Source organism: Pseudopipra pipra, chromosome 11 (genome assembly GCF_036250125.1).
Source record: "Pseudopipra pipra isolate bDixPip1 chromosome 11, bDixPip1.hap1, whole genome shotgun sequence".
Classification (NCBI taxonomy): domain Eukaryota; kingdom Metazoa; phylum Chordata; class Aves; order Passeriformes; family Pipridae; genus Pseudopipra; species Pseudopipra pipra.
The window spans coordinates 15,602,327-15,624,552 of record NC_087559.1 but is presented as its reverse complement, the minus strand read 5'-3'; the positions used below and the strand labels follow the sequence as shown (position 1 = coordinate 15,624,552).

Sequence of the window (22,226 nt, the reverse complement as noted above, 5' to 3'; positions counted from 1 at the left end):
TCATCCAAATACTAACAAGCACCAAATGCAGAGCAGTGGGCCTGCTTCCCCATCTTCCCATGGGGGTCTGGCCACTGGGTTTGGCAGTGGTAGGACTGGATCCCGACAAGAAGATCCATTTTTAGACTGGGCCAGCAGCTTCCTTGAGTGAGGCCAGCTGCTCAGAAACTCACTGCTGGAGTTTTTAGTGAATTCAAGCATTTATTTAGCTGTCCTTCACAGCAGGACAAAAAAGATGACCTGTCCTGCCATAATATGAGCTAAATTGCTTTACCTGACTGTCAATGGCCTGGACTTGGGGGCCAACAGCTCTTGGTTGAATTCTGGACCAGCTCCTTGGCCCTACACAGTGAAGCAGCTGGTTGGGTTTCAGGCAGCATCTGTGCTCATGCCATGGTGTCCTCCCCAAGTACTTCAACACAAATTGCTCCTCGGAGGACCCCAATCAGAGCCGGGACAGCTTTGGTGCTTGTGGGTCCAAGAAGGAACAGAGCTTTAAGAAGGGACATATTTCTATAATACTTCAGGAACCACTAGCGAAGAACCTAAATATATTCAGATAACTTAATCAAAAACAGAGGCATAAAATACATAACATGGTAAAAGCTGGATTGAACAAGCTATCAATATCCCTTTTATAATTAAAACAGAGGAAAGAACTGTAACTCCTGGGGTTTATAGGGAGTATAGCCCTTACAAGGAGCTAAGGGTATAACCCAGGCCAGGGGTTAACTCCTTTGCCAGCTCTGCAAAAGGATGGGTGACCCTGGTGCCATCCAGCCTAGAGAGCTTTCCAGAACTGGACCAGCTACAGGAAGAGCTGGGTGATGCTCTAGGGCTGTGTAGGCAGGACCAGAGCAGAGCTGCTCCTTTTCAGCTTAAGATCCCCCCGAGTGCTCAGGCAGAGCCAGCCGAGGCTGTGCAGAGCTAGAGCACTGCTCCCTCCACCCACACAGACACCGTTTGGGAGAGAGGAAGAGGGGGAAAAAAAATCAGAAGACAAATTGACACTTACCTCTATGTTGTCGCCTGCCACTCCCACCGTTCCCCTTCAGCCTAATCATTCTCTTCCTCTTCAATCAAGGCCAATTTGCAAGAGGAGCAGCTCCCAGTGCCTCAGTGCAAAAGCCTTTAATTACTGTCATTTGGGAGGCTGTGCCAGGCTCCCCTCCAGGGCCTTTTCATACTTTTCTTTGGAAGACACTGCTCCAGGACTTGACGCCCCCAGGATGCCATTTGTCAGGCTTTATTTTAAACAAGCACTCACTGCCTATTAGCAGGCTGGGGAGAAAGTTCCTGACAGTCCATCTGCACTGCTGCTGCACGGAGATGGCAATCACATCTGGGCACTGGGCTGATTCTGTCTGCTCCCTGGGGTACCAGCCTGGCACGGTACCAGTCTCCTGCATGGTGGTCACTACACACAAGCCCTGAGAACTGCATTGTTCTGTCTCTTCACTCTCCTCCTGTTTCTTGACTGGGCATGTGGACGAGACTGTAAACGGGGTCAGAAATGGGCAAGGAAAATTCAGAGAGAGCAGGTTGTTAAACAAAGTGGCCCCAAAGCATCCTCTCCCACACAGGTTCCCGAGCCTGCATCCCCAGGAGCACACTCCCAATTGGAATGCATGCTCCCTATGTACAGCGTGGGTTTTGGCATCAGCCAGGGGTTTGTATTTTATCCTGCACAGGAAAGCATGAATGCAGAACCTACATAAACCAACTTGGCAGACCCAGCAAGCAGGGCTGGGAAACCATCTTGTTGCTGCCTCCTGGCCCTCCACGCTGCAGGCAGGACACAGGGCTGGACAGCCTGTTGGGATGACACAGTGTGAGCTGCCTTAAACATAATCACAGCCTGAAGTGAGACGTGGGACTCTGCCAACCCAGTGACCTTGCAGCTTGGGCTCAGCACACACTGAGATATGAAAAAAAGGATGCCAGAAAATCTCAAGATGTCTGAGAGCAGCACCTGTGGGACACGCTCTATGAATTGCACCCACCAGAGCCATCCTTCTTATATTTTATCTTTGGAGCGTCACCTGTGGCAGGGAAAAGCTGCAGAGGAGGATTTCTGTGGAGCCTCTGCCAGTGGGTGGCACTGCAAACCCAGCAGTGTGTGAGAAGCAGCAGTGCAAGGGCCCGGGGGTGGAACAGCAGCACAGACACTGCACAGACACAAGTGCTGTGCGTCTCTGGCTGGATCGGGTATGAGCATCGTGGGGATACCACATCGAGGGGATACTGCAGCCTGGCTGGTGGGAGGAGGGAAGCTGCTGGAGTGGGAGAGGGAGGAGGCATCACCAAGGGGTTTGAGGTGCTGCAGTGATGTGGGCTCAGAATGGCGAGCAGGAGTGCAAATCCATCCACATGGGACAGAGCCAATTCAGGTACACATGGATAACCTTCTCAAAGGTAGGAGCAGCTCATCAGCTTCCCCTGCTGTCCTACTGTGTTCTCTCTGCAGCTAAAAAATCATGTGACATGTCACCCTAAAATGTAAGGTCTCACCTCTGGGGAAGTAGAAAGGCTCCTGCCCTGCACTCTGCAGCCACAGTGGTGTGGGAGGTGTAAAAGCTTTTTGACCACCTTGGTTGTAGGCAGAAGACCCCTGGAAGCACCATGGCCACCTCAGACATGCACCAGCCAGCATGACCTAGGGAACCAGGAGTCTGGAGGGAAAGAGGGCTGCACCACACTTACATCACCTCCTGCCTGGGTGGGAATTAAGGATCCTGAAGCAGCTGGGTAAATCTGATGAGTGGTAAAACAGGCTCTGAACTGAAGGCCGGCCTGGTTTTGAGGGTCCAAGTTCAGGTCTAGAGTCCTGCTCTGGTTCCAAAGTGGCCGTGCCCCTGTGCCACACACCCCTCCTGGCACAGATTTTACCTCCTGTTGCACCACATCCAGTGTTTCAGTGTTGCCTTGACCACTTAATTCCCAGGAGGTCTCCAATCAGATTTCATATCCCCATCCAGCCAAAAATGCTCTGACCCATCCAAGGCAGTAAATGCTCTGTTCTTCCTTTCACTAACAGACAACAAATGAAGGAGCATCTTCTTCCCCCATGATGTCCCAACGGCAGCTGGGAGCCACAAAGCTTTAGAGGAATGGGCTTGTGTAGCCCCAGTCTGACTCCAGGACCATGAGGCTTCATGCTGGGAGTGGGACACCTTTGAAGAGGAAGACAGAGGGACGGGCAGGGAGCTGTGAGAGAAGAACTACCTCTCTTGGGTTGTGCAAAGGGAATTTGGCTCTGAAGGGCTGTACTCTCTGCCTGGTGGGGGGCAGCACCATCTGACAGCCTCTGCCTCCATAGGAACAGTCACTGTTTCCCTCCACAGCATCCACACAGCCTTCCCTGCTAATGGGTATTTTCTCTGGCGGGAGCAAATTCTTCATCCATCAGATTGTGGACTAGCAGGAGGCATGAGTGCAACCTCAAAAGGAGGATGTTCTTGTTATCAGTGGGGCTTCCTCCAGCATCTTCCTTCTGCAGGGAACATGCTGACTGGCATGGCGGGGGTGGCTGCAAAATCCCATCTCCTGCTGCCCACATTCATGCTTACAGAAATGCCTTGGTACAGCCCACCCCAGACTGGGGAAGAGCTTCAATCCGGCCCTTCTGCTGCAAATGGATCTGATTTGCTCCTTGTGCTGAGCGCTCTGTAATTACAGTACATCCCACTTAATCGGGATGTGCTTAATTGGGAAATCCACTTACCAGGATGTCACCTAGGGAACCGATTTAAACTTGATAACACTTAAGAGCAATGCCTGCTGCTTTATAGGGAAGGTAATTCTCCTACAGGGAGATGCCTTCAGGTGGCTGAATCATACTCCTTCTTCCAGCAGCATCCAATGCTCCTGGCTGCTTGCTCCTGCAACAGATTTCAGCCTTCCCCTTAAGTAGGTTACAGGCAGGAAATACACCAACTGCTACTGCCAGCTCACTGCTGTCCTCTGCTCCAGCTGAACAGGCTGCCACTGCCATGTGGGCCAGCACTCGGCTGTCCCCTTGGCTGGACCCGCACACCAGCACACCCGACCCCCTTCCCTGTTTGAGGATGGCTTTCCTTCCACAGATGGGACCATTTCTGAAGTGCACGACATGCTCAGGCTTGGCCAAGCTGTTCTTTGCAGCAGAAAAGGGGCCAGAATGACCTGGTCATCACCTGAATCAGGGCAGAGCAAGACATTTGGAGATAACCAGCACCCCTTACTATTAACCCCCACCCTTGTCTTCCTCCCTCCAGCAGCCAAACACAGCAAATGCCCAAGTGACAAGAGAAAGGGGACCTGGGATCAGTCCTTAGACTGAATGTTGAGTCAAGCACGTGGAGAGGCCAGTTTTCTATCTGGTTTTCTGTGGGCTGAGGGTTTATGTGACCACCCTGAGTATCTGGGCATGAAAATATGCATCTTATATATCTTATATATGCATCACAAATAACTGCTGAACCTCTTGATCCATCTAGGTAGAAAAGCAGCTTTTCCAAAAATAACAGATTCCCACAGATTTTGTAGTAGTAAGAGCCAAAGGAGAGAAAACTTATGAATATCCTGCTCTCCACCAGCTCTCAGAGACAGAAGAGCACTTTGCCACCCAACCCCCCCATGAGCCAGATTTCACTGTTAGAGGGAGGCCAGTTGCTCCAGGACCATTACTCCTCCAACCTTTTGGCATCACCTTGCACCTCTTCTAAAGGTGAGCCCTTGGATGGAGGCTGCCTTTGCTACCAAAACATCTGCTCTGTATGGCAACAACACAACTTTTCAAGATGCTGTGCTGATCTTTTTGTTCTCACCAACCACGAGGAGCTGGGGTGAGTCAAGGCAAACTCCTTGGATGCGTAATAGTGATTGCCTTTCAGATGCTTGAAAATGCAATAGCTTGACATCAAATGAGGGATTTTTATGGCTGCACATGTTTTGTGCTTCTCTGAACAAGCCAACTTCCAGATTAGCTACATTGGCTTTTTAAAGTGCTATAAAATATGCAAAGGCACTTGTAATGTATAGTGATTTCTGTAAAAACAGGAGGTAAGTGCTGAAATGCCTCCTGATTTATAGTTTTGCTTCTGCTAACCCATGCAGGGAGAAGGGGTAAATGCAATCCTCTATTCCCTTTTTGGCTTCTCCAAGCCCAGAGGCAGATGGAAGACAAAATGCCAGGTACTATAGAGCTTGTGCCTTTCAGCCACTCTGGTAATTGCAGAAGAGAAAGCCTTCTCAATTCCCAGGTATCACAGCCAACACCACACACAGCAAACACCTCTCCAAGGTGCAGCACAACATGAATGGCAAAGCTTGACCATTGCAGCAGCATCTGGCTGGGGCAAGGCAAGCCAGGCAGCACCTCCCACCAAGGTGCTGGACCTAATGCTGGATGGAGGGTCCAAAAGAGCAAATCATCATGATGGACCACGTTAGCAGGGTCAGGCCTTTGCTTTCCTGAAAGCAGGGTCACCTTGTCTCCACCTCTTGTTCCTGCCCCTCTGTTCCTTCACACTGCTGTAACACAGCCAGAAACCCACAAGGCTGTGCAATGGGGTTGCTCCCCCTGTCACTTGCTTGTGTTGGCTTAAGTATACATGCTGAACCATTACCAAACATCACGTCCCCCACAGATGTCTCAGGGGCTGGGCTTACTTACTTACTAAAACTGAGCTGTGCAGAGGCTTGGCAAAGGAAAACATCCCAGCAACTGAGGCTCCCATTTTCTGAGTCTGGATGGGAGGAATAAAGTATCAGTTCAAGCTCCATTTTAGCTTGAGGAGAACAGCATTATTTATGGGAGCCAAGCAGGTTCTTCCCCTCCCCTGCTCCAGAGCCAAGCTGTCCCCTCACCATGCCAGGGCCAAGGCAGCGCTGCCACCGCCGAGGGCTCTGTGGTCAGTGCCACAGCCACTGCTGGCACTCAGTGCCACAATCACCACCAGCCATCACAAAGGCAAGTGTTGCAGCCCTTATCTGGCATGGCTTACTGCAGTCAGGCTCAGACAGTGCCTCTGGAACAGAGGATGAGTCTTTATGAGCTGGAAGTTTTTAAGCGCGTGCCTTAGTGCCAGGCGTGTTCAAACCCATCCATCCCTGCAGAGCAACTGCAGCTCTCTGCTGCCAGCACGAACAGGTAGACCCACCTGGGCTGCCTCTCGCATCCATTTTTACACATATAAATGGTTTACAACAACCTGGAGGGTCGGCAGACCTCAAATCTTTAAATTAGCCCTGTGCATTTTTGTATAAAAGCGACACTTACCTATAGCAGAGTTTATACAACATGGATTTCGTGTGCTTTGTTACTGCAAATTAAACATAATTATTTAACAACTGCCAGTAGCGCTCTGTGTAACCAGCAAATGCATGACTGCATCCTGAAAGCTGTTTAACATGACCAAGGTTAAAATGCAGATTGTTTTTAAGGTTTTGAGTGCATTTGCTGTCAGATAAGAAGTGCCAAGTCTAGCGCTTGCAAGTGTGAGCTGGCTGGACTGGGCACCTCCATGCCACCATCAGGATGATGGAGGCTTGTTTGAAAATACCTCAGTTCCCTGCCTGTCATCACACTGGTAAGAGATGTATGAGGGGAGGAGATGTGGAAAGGGAAAAGTGTCCTCAAAGGTAAAAACCACACAGCAAAGACAGAATCAAGTCTTAAATGCTAAGTGATCCTTCATTTATATTAGCAGCTCCTGCTGCTTGGTCCCTGCTCCATCCTCAGGGTGCCAGAAGCCTCTCCTCCTCTCATTTCTTTTTGGGGGTGACACTGAGCCAGCACACAGCAGAGAAGCTGGATGAGCAGTGCTGGCTCTCCTGCTGAAGTCCTGGGGCCTGAGCATCCACCCTTTTGTTTTTGAAAAGACTGGGGATACAAACCTGTGTTTTCCAGCTAATTGCAGAGAGCTGGAATGGCAAAACACAGCAGTATTTGCTAACTGCAAATATTTGGAGACCTCAGTCCAAACTGGATTGATGCACCGAGTGTAAACATGGGCAGGGAGAGTGCTTTGGGCACTCCAGCATCTCATGGCTAATTAAAGCCGGGAGAAATTTGTCTCAGCAAGTTGTGAGCCATGTACTTCTCTGGTGTGACTAAGCCACTGTGCGATATCTAATTTACCAGGAGGGGTGATGTGCTGCCAGCTAACCATGTTCCTGCAGGCAAGGTGGGCTAATTGAATGCAGTTTGATGCTTCAGGGCAATCCTGCCTGCCAGCTTACCTGCACCATCCCAATCCCAATCAGCCTTGCAAACAGCAAGACAGCTCAGTGGGAATTTTAATTGTGAAGGAGTATTCAAAAAATCCTGACAAAATCCAAGGGCCTGACCAGAACGACGGGTTCTTGTGGTTTATGAGTGGCTGTTTTTCCAGTGAGGCAAATTGGGTTCTTCTCTTGCAACCAAGCAATGCTGAAACATGCTCCTACCACTCACAGGACCTCAAGGCTCTCAATCTCCTCTGAGTGCTGTCCTCAACCACGGTAAGAAAGTTGTGGTGCTGCCTTGCCTTGTATTAGTGATGCAAGTATCAAAATTAATTTCTCTATAAATAGCTTATTACCAGTGATTCTTTCCTTTGTCTCCAGTTCCAGCTGGAGAGAAGGAAGTCACTCCAGCAGCAATGGCACATTTAACAGCAAAAAGACATTTCTCAGAGAGTACAATTGAGTTACAACAGATGTTGGATTTTGGGGACTGCCCTCTGCACCCCACAGGTCCTCCCTGGGGAAGGGCAGAGGAGCTCAGAGGTCCTAGTTTCCATTTCATATCCTTATTGTTTCCCTAGGGTGAAAATGCCTTTTTCCTTACCTTTCCAACCCAACCTGACTCACAGGCCAGGCTCATCCCAGTTGACATCTGGCCCCATTTTGCAGATGTGCCAGTTTTGGCCCATTTGCCAAAGAGTCAGTGTGGCACAAGAAGCTCTGCCCTGGGCAAGGGTAAGAAAACAGCCACCCTCCAGGGTTTTTGGTGGGCCCCACACACTGGCAAGCCTCCAAAGGTCCCCTTCTGAGCACCTGGGAATCCTCACCTGCCCCCATTCACCTGGGACAACCTGCCCTGGGGGGAGGTGACCTTGCTGACTGGATTAATGCTGTCACTTCCATATTTTGTGGGGTCGATGACACCTCTCCTCAGCCAGCATTAGAGTCAGCCAGCCACCATCTCCACAGCAGAGAGGCTCCCAGAGGACAGGCTGAAACTGCTCATCTGGAGACAGAGATCATTTTTAGAGGGAAATCCTGTTCACTTCCCAAAGTGAGGTAGGTTTTTACTGACGCACAGCCCCAGCCAAACACACTTGTGGCACCAAGTGCATCACTGAAAGAAAAGGACTTGCTCTGTCAAAATGGAGCTGTGGTTTCCAAAGCTAACAGGGAGAAAGGGCACTGTAAATACCTGGAGGAAGCATGGGCATGGCTTATTAATAGACACTTGCTGTAAGACTTTAGGCTTTATGACAAGGCTTTCAGTGTCCTCCTGGTGTCCTCAGATGCCCCGTTCCTGTACTGAGCTCTGGGCTCTGTAACCATGCAGCACATCCATCAGACCTGCCAAATTAGATGGGGCACAGAAGATGGGTTAATGCAGCTCATACCAATTCTTTAATTACCTGAGCATCCACCATCCATGTTCAGCTGGCTGGGAGAAGCTCCTGTCCCTGTCTCCTACAAAGGATCAGATCTGGATGGGTACAGAGTAGGGCTTGAGGAAGGCAAGCAAGGATGCTAAGTAGGGTCATTCCTCAAAAACCTGAATTTCAGGGGTTTAACATTGCCTGAGCTGCCTGAAGGAGTTAATTGTGTTATCTTTACACCCTGATTCATCCACTCATTCCCCAAAAGGCTGCACAAAGTACTTGCTCTCTGGTTTCTCTCCTGTGCTGCTGTCAAGACAGCTCCTGAGTTTTGCATCAAAAGCCACTCCTTGACATTTAAGGCTATTATAGGCTGGACCAAGTTTATGCATTCCTGCTTAGCAAAGCCTAGTCTAACATAGGGTGCCTATATCCTTTGACTTCTTTCCCAAAGAAAGCCATAACACCCCATGTAAGTGCTGGAGCAGTACCCAGTCCCCATGCTGACACACTACAGGCACCTCAGCACGGTCACACAAGCTGTGTTGCCTTTTTTTCAGATACAGGCTTTTCCATCAGGCAGAGTATTGGACAGATGGACTGGTTTTGGAGAAAATTGGCTATTTGCCTAGGGAGGGAAAGCAGTTCTCAAACAGCCCTCCTGCCCCAGGTGATGCTGGTGAAAGCATCCATGGGCAGTAAGGAACCTTCTCAGAGTATCTTCAAACTCCTGAGCTATTTCAGCATTTCTCTTCTCAGCTTGTGGATTGCTCAGGGCCCAAAGATGCACAGACTCATGTCATTAAATGGCTCTTTCTGTTGACATTTTTATTTTTAGGAAACATTACCGAAACATTCACCATTTCTGCTTAGAGGTAATGGAAAAAGAGGCAAGCTCCAAATTCTGGGTGATGAGGACCTCAAGCCAGGCAGCCAAGCTGGGCTGGGATATGGCCTGGATTCTCTACTGTGTTTACAGTCTGTGCCCTGAGCAGGGACATGGCTGAATTGTGGCAGTGTCCTCAGCAGCTGCTGGCCACTAAGACCCCTCCTCAGGAGGTTAAAAGCATCTGTGTGCTGAAGACAGGCTGGGATCAGCAGCAGCCAACCTAAACAAAAAGTCTCTCAAAGAGACTGCTGAGCACCCAGGGATGCTGCCTTGCCCAGGATTCTGACCCAAAGGGACATCCACGGACAGCCCCTCCCCTTGGGTCTGCAGGGGTGGAGGATGGGAGGCAAGCTGTGTTTCTTCCTCAGGATCAGTTTTGTGGCTTCACTCTGGATCCCTCCTCACTCTCTGTCAGGCAGGTCTGCAGAGAAGAATATCCTGAAAGAGAGAGAACAGGAGTTACTCCAGACTGAATAAAGCCATTGCAAAATACATTCCTCTGACATCTGCTCACCAGTGGGATAGTGCTGGAGGGATGTGAGTCGGACTGTTTACACTCTTGCCTTTCTGTCCTTCCCAGGCACGGGGCTGGGCTGGCTCCATCACACCCTGACACACTCTGGTGCTGCTGAAAGGACTGGTGGATGCCTTCCTTGCCAGATTTCAGTGACGTGGCCGTGGTAACCCATTGGACCTAGAACCAAGTGCTCCAAGAAAGCCACAGGTGTCAACCCAGCAGCCACCTATCAGAAGCCATAATGTACCTGGCAGTAAAAAAAAACCCCCTGAGCAGCAGCATCAGGGGCACAGAGGCTCAGCTAACTTCTTCCTGCCTTCTGTCTGTCCCAGATTGTGATGGAAACATGGGAAGCAGTGCTGGCAGTGGGTGGTGACTGCAGTGCTGTCATACTCAGGCTTTGTCCTCACCTTGGGACCTTGCCTGTGCTCTCTGCCCTGCCCATTATGCCTGGCACAGGCAGCAAGGGCCTGCCCACCACCCCAGGACCCACCATTCAGGAGGAACCACCAGGTGATAGCTGGCTAGAGAGGGAAAGCACATCTTTTGGAGGGGATTTTGCATTTGAGAAGCTTTGGCAACTTTTAAGTCACTCCAGTTTTGCCCCTTGCAGTAATCAGTGGAATATTTTGGAAGTATCTGTCAGAAAACCAAGTGTGCCACCAAAACACAAATGTGTGTGTGCGTGTAAATTAAAAATTGAGGTCAAAGTCATCATATTCTCTCCCTGATTTTCACATGGATGCTGTCATAAGCTGAGACACCACCACACGCCCGCAGCTGTACACGTGTGGGATCATATACTAATTGACAGCTAATGAGTCCATTTTCCTGGCCTTTGCCAACATTGAAACACTCCTATTCTCTGCAAAATCCTTTTCCAAAGCACTGGCTTTGCCCTGTGGGGTTGCTGAGCAGCCCATCCTGTGCAGCCCACGGTGGGTACTCGCAGGGTGCCGATGCCAGAGCGGCGCGGCCACAATCGCCCCGTTGTGTAAAACGTGGAGCGCCGGGTGCAGCAGGGAACACTTGACCACAAAGACCTGAGCTGTGCTTAATAGGGCTCTTGTAATGTTCGCCCGCTAAGAGCCTTAACTTCTTACTGCATTTTGCCAGGGTTTAGGCAAAGCAGGGCTCCCAGCAGGGCGCTGGATTGATTTCCTTTCCCATGAAAAGAGACTTATGACTCTGTGTTTGTTCCTTGTCCCCAAATCCCGTTTTTTCCAGGTAGAGGAAAGAGGAATTTGATGGATTATAATTAAGAAGGTGTTGTTCTGAACAAGGAGGGTACAGGAAGGTCAATGCAGGATGTGGCTGCATTGCCTAAGGAAAAGATGTTTTAGTGGTAAAAGCCCCATGAGAGAAGGGCTTTAGGGTTCTCCTTCCCCAAAGAAAGCAGGTGAGTATTTACAGGCACACAATGGTTGAGTTTATTTTGGCTGTAGGTGGACACTGGGCTTTCTAGGTCTCCCTCATACTCTGCAGTGATGCTCAGCAGTGGTAGCAGTGACAGGAGGGTGGGTATTTGTACTGCTCGAGTTAGGAAGCCCCACTGCACCTTAGGCATCAGGAAGGAGACCACAGAGACAAGACCACAGAGCTCAGATATATAATAAAACATAAGTAACTGCTAATATATAATATAACCCTTCCCAGGCCTCCAGCACCATTCACCCCAGAGCCCCAGAGCACTGTACAAACAGTAATTAAAACTTCCCAGCCCCCAGCTTTGCCAGTGGTGCTGAATTCATTTTCCAGTGTGGGAAAATAAGCCTTTCATGATTAAGAGAGACAACGCAATTTCAACAGCAGTAGAGTTACTGATGACACAGAAGCTGGGGTGTGAGCCCTGGTGCTTCCCTGGCAACAGGAGGCTTTTCAAGATGAGAACAAGTGGCTTGTCTCTTCTCCATCATGCACACTATGCATATCTATTGCTGCAGTGGGCAACACAAGACTACTGGGTACATCCATTCAGTCCCAGTAGCTACAATCCAAAGTGCTTTGCAGAATTAGAGGCTGCAGGGAAGCAAAGAGCATAGGAGGAAGATGCCTGTGATGAGCCCCTTGTCCAGTTGCTCCTCCTGAAGCATCGATCTGCCTTTATCAAGCACTGGCAGGTTCAGTGTGCCCCCCTGCTGACCATACGGCTGATTTCCTTCCCCAGAAACATGATGCCAGAAACATCCTTCAAGAAGGAAAGGGATACTGGAACAAGCAAGAGCTTGGCTTAGTTCAAAGTTTGCATGCAGACTAGAAACACTGACCCTTTGCTTTCTGGTTTACTTTACACAGTAACAACAGTCCAACATTAAAAAGCCTGTCTCTCTCCTGGTTCTGGCCTGCTCCATGCTCTCTGGAAACCCCGTGAGAAAAATCTTACATTGTTGGATGTGGACACAGCCCTTGGGTTCAATATGAGCCTGTAGGAGCTACTTGACAACATCTGCTGCTTCAGGGTTTTGCTGGAGCCCTTGGCCAACATTCCCTTTCCATGGTTAAGGTGCTGGTCGCCAGTGCCAACCCAGGCAGAGCCTGGTTCCTTCCCCTCTTACCCACCCCTGCCTTGCAGGCAGGCCAGCCAGATCCCCCTCTGCCTCTTAATAGCTTAGGGAATGCTTAAGGACCTTCTGGGAGGAAAAAGCAATTTTAACACAAAATTACATTTCTGCTTCAAGGAAACAGGGTTATCTCCCTGCTCTGCCACCACTGCCTCACCTAGGGCTGACATCGGGCTGCCTGGAAACACAGGGCTTGATGAGATGTCCCATGGCAGAGGAGAAGGGTCCAGAACACCAGACATTCAGGCTCCCCCCACCTTTGGGCTGTTTCCAGACACATGCCAGCACCACCTGTGTCTGCTTGCTCCAGGGAGTGCTCCTGTGGTCTCCCTGCAGCTGGGGAAGCGCTCATGGAGCCGGCAGTGCTGCGCGGAGCGTTATTAGTTATTTGTAATGGATTTTCCATACCTGTCATTACTTCCAGGCCTGAGTGTAGAGAAAGGGACAGTCACTCTGCTGGGAAGTGGGCTGGCTCAAAGGGCTTTGCTGAAGCCTGTGGTTTTGCAGTTCTGCTCTGGAGAGGGCTGGGGACTCACTCTGCTTCTCTCGTCATCCCTGCAGGCTGATCTCCATGGAGAATGGGGATCCGGTTTGGGCTCGCTGTGCTTCATGTGTGAAAGGGATGGCCCTCTGTAAAGGAAAAAGAGAGACCTGGAAATCTGCTGCTTTCATTATGCTTTCTTTGGGGCTAACTTAGTTGTTGGAAATCGATGCAACCATGAAGAAAGCAGCCCAAGGGACTCTGCTCAGAGTGCCTAATGCCTATTAAATATATAGAGAGAGCTGGGAGAGAAGTAGCAGCACTGCAACAGGGAAATATTCCCTGTGGATGATGTGATTTCCAATTAATTTCTCATGGAGGGGGTTTCCCACTTCCCCAGCAGGCCTGGGGGAGGCCAGGAAAGTGCAGCAGAGAGCAGACTACCCCGCACAGCAGTTTCACAGTCCTCACTCCACCACCTTTCTAGAACTCAGAATTTATGTTTTTCACTCCAAGCCAAAATGATGCCAAGCTACAGCTATCAAAATCCTTCAGGCCAAAAGCCATGTTCTTTCTCTATCCCTGCTCTGATCTGAAAGGTGATTTCCCAGCTCAGAAGAACTATCAGAGCAATTACTGTGAGGGAGCCATTGGTAGGGCTCACAGTGAGCCCCCACTGCCTGGCATAGCTGTGCCAGCACAGCCCCACCACCCACTGCAGCTCATTTACAGCAGCAGAGCTGGGGCAGAGACTGGGCTGAGCTGGAAGGGCACAAGGTTTCTGCTCGGATGGCACCCTCTGTTTCTAACCTACTAGAACTGTAACAAAGCCACAGGTAAACAGGAGTGGCACTTCAGTTAAGCTGGATCAATCAGAAATGATTTCCCAGATGGCAGCAGCAGATGGAGGAGAGCCCACCCTCACCCAGAAACACGTGGCTGAGGGTCACTTCTCCAGGGAGAGAAGCATGGGGCTGAAAACAGCATTTGTCTGAACTGATGGCCATGAAGACATTAGAAGGAAAGTTTCCTTTGGAGCAAAGGGGGCAGGTCTCTGCTTTCACTTACCACCTATCTGTGGCAGCTCTTTCCTCCTCTTGGCACCCAGTTCTCATCCCTCAGCTGACATCCCATGGCACAAAACACTAATCACATCCTCCTCCTAAGACCAGATAACAGGGAAAGAGGCTTGGCAAGACAAGGGACCTCCCAGCAGCCCCTGCAAAGCCACCCTCGTGGCCTGAGGTCCCCTCATGCAAATCCCTGTGGTTCTTGTTTGCTGAGCTGGGACAAAGCGGGCACCGGGGCTTTAGCAGATGTTGGTCAGAAAATAACCGTGAGAAAGGAATAAACCAATTAATTGCTGACCCACTGACAGCCAACACCTCTCCCCCACCACCTCCTGCACAATAAAACCTGTCTCAACAGCTCAAGCAGATTTAGGGTGGCTGCAAAGAACCTAGAGGAGAAAAAAACCCCTTTCCCACTCCAGTTAATAATATTTCCAGATAATCTGTTTGAGGCAGCACCCTCTGTGAACCAGGAAAGCCTTTAAGAGCCGTTAACACCTTTATTCAGACTTCCTCATCCTCCCCCAGACAAGCTGTGATTAATTACCCAATCCACCTCGATCCCCCTGGGAAATAGCTCTTGGTCCGGGCGTTCATCCCAGGATTTGCAGGGTCCCTCTGTGAGAGCAGCTCCTGCTCTCGCCGCTGGCTCCAGATAAGCAGGAAAGGGCTGATAGGGAATGAACTGCTTCCAGCCATGCACTTACATCAGCAAGGGTGGTGGATGAGGGGAGGAGAGTTTAACGAGGGGTCTTGGCAACGTTCATGCCTTTTTTTTTTGGCTGGTGTCCACAGGCATCACCAGATGGACTGTCCCTGGAAGCCCATCTCTGGGAAGTTGCCACTCAAAGCACAGCCTATTTGGTTCCCACCTGGATTTTCAAAGCCCTCTTTCCAACTTCATAGCTCTCTGACTTGGCTTGCTCTGAGGATACTTGCTTTCCTACCATTTTCCAGCACTACCAGAGGTGTTGGGGATGGCAGGGAGGAAAGGGAATTACTGTCTCTCAGGTTGCTGGAGTATCTGGGGTGCTGTGCTCGAGAGGTGCCCCTGTGTAGGGCATTGCCAGACCAATGCAGCTCATAAAACTCACCCTGTACATGCACTCTCCTGCCTGTGCCACCTTCTTCATCAAACCCCAGGGTAATCCTCCCATCCCTAAGGCTGCACACAGCCCCTTCTGGCCACACAGAGGGAGCATCTGAGTTGTCACAAGGTCATGGCATTGTCAAGCAATTAACTGCACCCAAGAGGGGCAAATTCTCCTTGTACCAAACACCAGTCTCCACTGCATTACAGATGACAGACATTAAGCCCATGTCTGTCCACCACAGCCCTTCATCCATGGTAACTGTAGTCCTCAGGCTGTGTAAGGATTTACATGTTAACATCCTGCCCCAATCCCCTCTGCTATGGCAGGATGGAGGCACAGGTCTTCTGGGGGGACTATGGTAGTGTCACACACATGGTTTATGATTTCTCTCTCTATACAAAGGCCCCACAAATCCCCTTTCTTCAAGGGAGACCTGTGTCTCCCCATCACACCCACAAGACCTGCCCACATTCTTGCTGGGAGGGTGTGAGAGAGGGGTGCACTGTGGGACTCGCATGTCCACATTGTGCAGCCATGGAAAACCTATAACTGAGGAGACAACTGCCACAGAAGCCTTCCTTACAGGTTCCATGGTTTCATGACACTTGGAGGAGCTCCTTTCTGTTGAACCTTCCCCCTTTGGCACCCAGTGCTGTCCAAGAAATCACCCCTGTGCACTGCATGTCATCTGCTGGCCTATTTACACCTCAGAGATATCCTGGCCCACCACCACAAAGCAGCACCTGCCATCACTGTTTTCTACCAGCCACCTCTGGAAACCTTCAGCCAGGAAATAAAATCAGAGAGCACAGCAGCAGCTCAGGGGTCTCAGACAGTTTTGCAAATGAAAACTGTTGTCCTCCTCCTTGTTCTCCTCTCCTCATAACCAGAACAACATGTGTAGGTTATTTTCACACAAGATTACTTTAGGTTCAGCATCTCCTGTGCTCTCTGACAAGGTGCCAAAGAAAGAATGAGGGGAAAGAGAGAACACGTCTGCCAGATGGGTGCCAGCTCCCCCAGGATGCTTCACAGCCCCAGGTGTTGGTTTGCATCACACCTACACACTCTGCTTTCTGGGCTGGGCTTGGTTTCAATACTCTATTTTTAGCCACGCTTTCAAGAAAGGAAAAAAGAAAAATCTCAGAATCTCTGCAGTTTCTTGAAGCCTTTGAGAAAGAGAAAGCTGAGGAGCAAGCAGGCAGGTGAGAGGGTCACAGTGCTCCTCCCTGCTGAAGGCTTCAGCCAGCACAAGAGATGTCTCTGCCTGTCTTCCAGTCCACATCCAGGAACAACAGCCATTGATTAGGGTAGGCCAAGTGCTGGAGAGGTGCATTCCAGGATGGAACATGCTGCTGTTCTGCCCATGGTGTGGGCATAGGTGTAACTCCTTCTGTATGTTAGTCCTCCTGCATCCGTCCCGATGGCAATGTGTGGTGCAGATCCAGCAATGCCCAGCCCAGCAGATCCAGCATTTTTCACATGGGTCTAGTCACTATTTGGATAGGAGATGCGAGGAAAAACCAGGTGCTGCAGGAAGTGGTTTGGGTGATTTAGTAGGTGGCATCTTCCCTCTAAGTCAGGAGCAGGATGAAACTGCTCGGCTGGGAGTTCAGGGCTCTGTGCTGCCACAGGTGTTGCTATTTTAATGACATCCCAAGCTTACCACTTGTGGTCACCCAAGATTCCACCTCTTGTAAGGGTGGAGGTGTTAGCTCCAGTGTCCTGAGCAGGCTCCAGTCTCCAATTATGGTCTGCTGAGCCAAGAGCTGCAGGAATTTCCACTGGATGCATTATTCTTCCCTCTCTTTTCCTGCTATGACTGAGTAAAACTACTGAGTAGTTTTCCCAGGTGCCAGAAAACAGCATTTACAGAGGTATTTCAAATTAAAATGCTTCCCATTTTCTTGAAAGAGCTTTTCTTGTTTTGCCTCACACTCTCTGCTTAGGGTCCATCCCAATCCTAGTGTCTGCTTCACCTGGCTTGTTTAATTTCTCTACTCAGCTCTTGGCTTTGCTCTCCTCCAACTCACTCTCAGCTGTGAAGGTCACAGACATTCCCAGCTTTGGTTGAATTAGTGCATCACCCCAGCTCTGCTCTCCATCACCAACCAGGAGGGTATCAACTGCACCTTGGTCCTTGACAGGAGATGCCAGCTGCCACCAGAAAAGAAATAATCGATTATGAGACTGACATTAACGAAATATGAGACTGGGACTTAGGAAAGACTAAGGCCATAGAAAGCATTTTAAATAATTCACCATCCTGAAAGTAAAGCATATTAGTGGGAAAGACATTCGGGTCCTTTCACAGTGTCTTCTACGTAACCAGAGCTGATACTGTGAGCTGACAGCAAAATGAGACTAGTGCTGGGTAGGGAATCCTGGCATTGCAAAATGTATTTGTAAATCTTGGTTTCCTTCCCCCCCCCCCCCCCCCCCCAAAAAAAATAAATATTTGCAAACATTAAAATATTTTGTTTTGGTAGCATTGTGTACAAGAAAACGAAATCCAAAATAAAATAAAAACACAAAATGCTGAAACAAATTGCAAACCCCAGAGACATGTGCTGGCAAAACATTCAGCCAAATCACTGCCTTCTGCAAAAATGCTTCTATTTTGGCAAGCCCACAGTTTTCCGGGGGTAGACTGATCCACCAGAGACTTCTGAACTCACGGCAAGTGGGAACGGAGGCTGAAGAGAGACACTGCGTGGGAGGCGACGTTTAAAATGTCGCCGTTTCGCTTTTCTCTTGAAACCACTCCAAGGGCCGCAGGGAAGGCGTTCGAGAGCAGGAGCTGTGCTTTGGCTGTCTGGGAAAGCTGCTGCCAGAGCATGGGCAGAGCGTGGGTTTACCCAGAAAACCCCTGCTCGGTCACAAAAACCCCTGGAAGGGTGAACATCATGTGGGCAATTGTTGTGAATTTATCTCAGCAATTAAACGCAGTTCTGTTCACACGGCAGATTTATCTGTATTGGTTAAGCTAAGCTTAGACCAAGAGGTTGTTGAGAACGTTGTGCTGGTGGCACTCACCTCAGCTGCTTGTGGTGCTGGGGTGGCAGCAGGAAGGGACTGTCACAGCCAGGCAAGTGGCACCTTCATTATCTTCATTATTCTTGGCAGAGGTTGCTCTTCATAGGGCAAAAGTGTTTCACTGGGGCTGGGGGACAGGAGTGAATGAACAATGCACAAAAGGCATGGGTTTGCTCACTCTCACTCTACCCAACTCACCTGCACATAAACTGCAGGGCTGGATTACAGTCCTGGGTCAGCCCCAGACATGTCTTCTCCGGGATGGCAGAATGTTCCCAGCTTCCTTTGGAGGCCGTGTTGGCTTCTGGGCACCTGTGGACACCTTGCAACAACAATGTCATGCAAAATTCAGACTCAGTTCCTTCCCTTGCCGTTGAAAGTGCCGCAGAAATCCCGGTGGGAAATTCCTCTGAGATGTGACAACACCTGTGGGACAACACTCCCGCCTGCTTCCACCAGGCAAGGAGGTCCTGCTACTTGTAGGGATGCTGTAGCCAAGCCAAGTGAGGAAACACCTGTGAAAGAAACACCTTTTGTGATTTCACCTTAAAAGGTCAGCTGTGTTACTTGTCATGCAACGTGCTCAGAACCTACCACAGGTGATTAAACAGCCTGGAGTTATTAGATCACACATCGTATAATCCTCCCTGTACCTGGCAACGTGATTAGTTATGATTCATAAATTCCAGTAGTGTTATGATTCCCAAGTGGATGCAGTACACCAAAAACTCTCTTCTGCAGCTTTCGCAACAGAAAACCACGAGGGACTGACACAGGCAGCAAAGGAGACCCTCCTTAGGCTGATACCCATGTTTGGGGGCAGCAGTGAGAAGGTGGGTCCTACCTCCTTATTTTTAAGGACACAACAGGATTCCTCACACCCTTTTCCACCAGGATGCTGTGAGATGCACAAGCCACCTGGGAGGTGGCTTGGGACAGAGCAGTGACACTTCAAGGAGGAGAGGCAGCCTAGAAGGGGGTACATAGGAAGGAGATGTTATTAGCTGATTAGGAAGAGAGAAAGGGCAGAGAGAAGTGAGGCCTGTCTTCTTTATCTGGATCTGATTCCAAGTGGTTCTTACCTTAGATGAGATGAACAGCTGCCTGTGGACACGGCTGGATCTCTGGAGAGCACTGCAGTCACATGCTACCGACAAGTGAGAAACATCAGCTTTGCCTCAGGCAGCACTACTGGGGCTTCAGGAGGAAGAGCTGGAAACTCTGGTGTCAGGAGCAGCCACTGCTTCCCAAAGCTCACCTGCCACCAACTCACACACCCCCCAGGCCAGATCCAATACTTACTCCAAAAGAGAAGCACCATTGAAGCTGGGGAGGTGATTGGCCTCATGACCATCCATCCGGATGTCATCACGGTTTTGCTCTTGAGATGCAGCAGTGTCGTCAAGTCCACAGGTATAAACCCCCATTAAATATTTCATTTTCATCAATTGCTTGCAGTAAGTGCCTGTTGAGGAATTCATGGGAACGTTTTCTATTTGACACAGAGATACTTTCAATCATGAAAGATGGCTAAAAATAAAAGGAAATTATACTGTTCAGACATCTCTGGAGGTGGAGACAGGAGGGGGAACCGTCAAGGAGAGCCAGGGAAGAGATTTTTGTTAGAAGTGGAGAAAGGCTACTTATTTTTACAAGCAGAAAATGCTGGGAGGCAGCCTGACTTGAGGGTCTGGAATCTGTCACTCACCTTCTCTATTAATAATTTGACCTCAACTATTTAGGGTCTGAGCCAGAGTACCAGAGTTAGGAGTCATGACAATCTCTTTCTCCGGCTGCAGGGGGTTGGATCACCCTCCTAAAATTCTCAGCTGTATACTTTTTTTTTTAGTGTGTGTTTTCCTTTTTTCTTTTTTTTTCTTTAAAGCAAGACCCCAGACTGTGACACAAAGAAGACTCATTTTTTGTGGGATGTCACTGCTGAGTGTCACCAAGCCAGGGATCCCGTCTATAAGATGGCAAGAGGTGACAATACACAGCCATTATCAATTGCTCTGTCACTGGGGCTGTGCAGGGAAAAAACCTTACTCTGCCACCCTCCCCATTGAACTGCAACCTAATTTAACTTCCTAACTGAACATATGTATAACATATTGAGTGTTTTTGATCTGCTCTGGCCTCGAGTAAAATGTACGCCTTGCACTCCATGCAGGTGATCAATGAAAAGGGGAGAGCTGGAAAGTAGGACACTGAAGCTGTAGAAGATTTCGTGTTTGTTATCTCTTGTTTCTTCTCTGTAGCAAATCAAAGACACTAGAAAAATATCAAAATTAACACAAAAAAGGCACAGTTTTGTTCTGTAGATGGGAGGTGAAAAGTACCTTCCTTCCCCTCTGTAGCACCTGTTTTTAGACATACCTTTAGCAAAGTGCTCTGCCCTCACTGATAGGGACTATGTTCCCTGAGCCACATACAGTAATTTTAAATGATCAGGGGCTTAATTAGCTACACTCTTATTTGTATTTTGAGCAGCCATTTTAAGTTAAAAATATCGTTCACGTTCAGTGTTTTAGGAGAGCATCCCTATGCTAACCCAAATGGGAAAACATCTTCAGTACAGAGCATCTTCTGCAAAATCACCACTAAACACTGAAATGGCCTAATCAGTCCCTGTACTACTACTTCTGTTGGCAGATGTGTTGAGCCCCAGGGGCTTAAGGTGTTCTTGCACACATTTTGGCCCTGTAGATTCAGCGTGAAATGCCTTGCACTTTTGCTTGTTCTCAGTTTCCTGACATAGCAGATAGTTGATGCTTTCCTTCTAAACAACTGGACTCAACAATTTTTTAGGGGGAAAAAGCTGTTCTCTGTTAACCAGCAGGATTTACCTGCCTGCTGCCACACTTATAATGGAGCACAGAGGAAGACTGCAGGGTGATTTCAAGCTAGGCATCTTCTCACTGCACATAAACAGCTTTTTATCAGGACTATTCCATGCCCCAAGAGGTTTGCTTGTGAGGGCTCCCTTCCCTCATGAGCAGCCAAGTGCAGCTAAACATTGTCCTGGGAGAAAAGAGACAATAGGAACCATAATGAAGCTGGATAGCAAGGGAGAGATGTTCTGCTGGAGCTGTGATGCAGCTGGCTTGTGATAGACCCTGACCTTCAAAGAAGGAGAGGGAAGAATTCAGACCTCCTGTGAAGAGGAGATTGTTTCCCATTAGTCTTTCTGTTTTTTCCCTAAAAGTTCTTGCAGAGATGTACCTGTTTCCTGTGACAGACACAGGAGCTCTTCTCCAACAAAGGACCTACCACACTGAAAACAAGGCTGATGCTGACTGGTGAAGCAAAGACAGGAGTTAAAACCTTGGCCTCAGAGGGGAAAAAGGTCTTTGTTTCATGAACAGTCCTCAAAGAGTGTCCCTTGCAAGAATGCAGCCAGCAAGATGAAATTGCCATTCATGCATTTTAGAGATGTTCAATGTACTAGGAATTCAATTAAGAAAATGTTCCACTGCAGGAAGCTCAAAAATTATCATGATTGTAGAGGAAGGAAATGTTTTTAATATATTAATTTTTTTAAAATTACATCACTACAGACAATGCACTTATGCTTGCAGCATCCGGGCCAGTAAGGACACCAGTTTCTTCAGCGATGGGGAAGAGTGGCAAGAAGGTTACAGAGAAGCAGATGCTACAAAGTAGGTTTTCTGCTGGATAATGGGCCCTGAACTGTTGTCTAAAAGAGATAACAGCACTGGATTCCTTGATTTGACCTGTAGTCTTCACCTGTAACTCCCTCTATATCTTTCCACTTCAAGAGCCTGACCTAGATGGGGGCAACATCAGTGGCTCAAACAGGGCTGTGAACCGAAAGGTGTTTCTGTGAACTTCCCTCATATCCCCAGAACAGGACAGGGATTTACTGCCTACACGTTTTTTTGTGTTATATTTGCACAGTGCCAATATCCCCAATCCAGGGAGCATGTGGGTGGGTCCCTGCTGCTGCCTTCGTACCTACGAAATAAAGTGAGGATA

General features: G+C 49.1%; 1 long non-coding RNA gene across 1 annotated transcript in view; it reads right to left on the bottom strand.

Annotated features, from left to right (window-relative positions):
• Positions 1 to 9,384: 9,384 nt before the first annotated feature.
• LOC135420382 (uncharacterized) overlaps positions 9,385 to 22,226 on the bottom strand; it is a 249,349-nt gene continuing 236,507 nt past the window's right edge. Inside the window, exons 7-12 of the long non-coding RNA XR_010433501.1 lie at positions 19,533 to 19,695; positions 18,429 to 18,745; positions 18,231 to 18,357; positions 14,099 to 14,192; positions 12,958 to 13,179; positions 9,385 to 9,909 (exon numbers count right to left, since the gene is read on the bottom strand). This is a non-coding gene — a long non-coding RNA (uncharacterized LOC135420382). The remainder of the gene's footprint in view (positions 9,910 to 12,957; positions 13,180 to 14,098; positions 14,193 to 18,230; positions 18,358 to 18,428; positions 18,746 to 19,532; positions 19,696 to 22,226) is intronic.